Source organism: Mandrillus leucophaeus, unplaced genomic scaffold (assembly GCF_000951045.1).
Source record: "Mandrillus leucophaeus isolate KB7577 unplaced genomic scaffold, Mleu.le_1.0 Scaffold599, whole genome shotgun sequence".
NCBI classification, from domain to species: Eukaryota; Metazoa; Chordata; class Mammalia; order Primates; family Cercopithecidae; genus Mandrillus; species Mandrillus leucophaeus.
This window is the reverse complement of record NW_012106463.1, coordinates 2,374,558-2,376,843: the sequence shown is the minus strand read 5'-3', so window position 1 is coordinate 2,376,843 and position 2,286 is coordinate 2,374,558. Positions and strand designations below refer to the sequence as shown.

Sequence of the window (2,286 nt, the reverse complement as noted above, 5' to 3'; positions counted from 1 at the left end):
CACACACACACACACACACACACACACACACACACACACGGCCTGCCTGCGTGGCTGGTACAATAAAAGTGTGTGTATACTCACTCATCTATTTCATTACAAGGGACCAATCACAAAGACATTTATTTTGTCTTCTTTCCCGCTCTGGTAAGCTAATTACAAAGTAATTAAATTAGCTACAGAATAAATTAGTTGTTATCAAATTGCAAGTAAAGGGATTCTTCTAAAAATTATTTAGAGTAAAACACTGGCTTGCACAATTATTCCAGGGTAGGAAACGTTTTTAAAATTTATTTTTTTAATGTGTTTATTATTGTAGGAGGAAATCCTAAATTTAAAGGTAAGTCTAAAGTAAATATTTATTCTATCTTTAATGAATGACAAGGAAAGGAAAGCATGGGTAAATTCTTGAAAATACTAGAGGGGGCGGTCTACGTGAAATGTTTTCGTGATCATCTTTGTTGGTTGAGCTCACTGAAATATTGAAATGTCTTTAGTGGTGAGCAAGTGGGGTAGAATGATGCTTACTCTACATAATACTGATTTAGCACCCTTACACATGTAATTACTAAGTAGCCAGAAAGAATGCCTTTTTCAAAAGTACATACTCTACCCTCTTAAAAATCTCAAAAATAGCATCTTTTGTTTTCAACTTCTAAATTACACTTCTATTAAATGCCATGCAGAGTTCAGAAAATGGCCGCCTCTGATCAATCTGGTGTGCAAAGCCCTTCATGAAGTCATATCTGTTTGATCATAAATAAGCTCAAAGATACCTTACAGTAAAAGTATCAGGCTTTCGGCTCTCTGGCAAAGTAAAAGGAGGATGTGGGATATTAAGGCAAAGACAAAAATGATTGGAAAAGGCCTAGAATCAAAGGACAAAAGCTGGAATTATTAAACACAATGCAACATAATGCCACAATCAGAAACACTGCAATACCATGGAATTCTTACAGTGCAGGTCAAATTATGCCCCTGAGCATAATACTTGATACTTGAGGGTGAAATGTCAGGTCCTACACTTGGGCCTGGAAGCAACAGCACAATTACAAGATCAAGTAACAGTATTGGGAATAAAAATAGTTTGCAGGTTTTAGAGGGCAGTGAATTCAGAGTTCATGGCATGCAGAGGCTGCAGAAAGGCCAATGTGAGTATGGACAGCCCTAGAAGGCATAATCTGGAAGTAGGGTTCTTAACTGGAACTCTGTTGGTGGGGAGTGGATTTAGGAGTCACAGCCTCTATTGTCAGACATTTATTTCACAGTTTTCCATATTAGCAACATTGTCATGATTAGCTATGTATATATAACTTTGCAACCATCCTTAATGAATACCTAAGGATAATCCTAAAAGTGAAATTTCTGGGTCTGAGGGTATATACATTCTTAGGGCTTTTAATACATACTACCTTGTGCCGCTAGAAAAATTGTACATTCTCTGTTTCTAATAAGAGCATTTGAAAGTTCCTCTTTCCCCAGCTATCCACCATTTGCCACATGATTTTCTCTAGGACTAAATTTTAAAGTAGAGTCTTTAAAGTAGAAGGGAGTCTGAATTCCATCCCTTTCATTTATAGGAGAAAAAAATAGAAGCCCACAAAGGATAGGCAATGTGTCCTCTAATACCAGAGCTTCTCAGGGGGAGAGAAGATGGGGGTGGCTGTAGCTCCTTTCTCCTGGCTTTAGGCCTGATACAGAGCAGGTGCATGGAAATGTCTGGCATAGGGAAATCTATAGAAACAGGAAATAGATTAGTGGTTGTCTAGGCTTATGGATGGGAGGGAAGATGGGGAGTGACAACTAACGAGTATGGGTGTTTTGGTGGGGGCACTGAAAATGTTCTAAATCAATTGTGGTGATGTTTACACAACACTATGATGACACTAAAAATTATTGAATTACACACTTTAAAGAGGTAAATTATATGTTATATAAAATATATCCCAGTAAAGCTGCTATTTAAAAAAAAATCTGCTCAGTAAACATTTGTAGGACAGAATAGAGGGAGAAAAACAGATCAAACATCCTTGTTCCTTGATTTCCAACCAGTGGTCTTTCCACTTTCTCACTTTCACTGAAGTAGAACATGTCTAAAATTGTCCCCAGCATCAGTGTTGGGTTTCCCCTAGGTGTTTCCCTGTTGTTTCAGGAATATGTGTGTTTTTGTGTGTGTGTGTGTGTGTGTGTGTGTGTGTGTGTATGTGTGTTTTAGTAAACACTAACCTGCCTCTTCCAGAACTTTTGAGTAGAGAATTTTAAAAATCTGAGCTTCAGGCCAGGTGT

General features: G+C 37.7%; 1 protein-coding gene across 1 annotated transcript in view; it reads left to right on the top strand.

The window, feature by feature from the left end:
• Nucleotides 1–2,286, top strand: part of SPON1 (spondin 1, extracellular matrix protein) — a 247,751-nt gene that overhangs the window by 155,769 nt on the left and 89,696 nt on the right. The window lies entirely within an intron of this gene.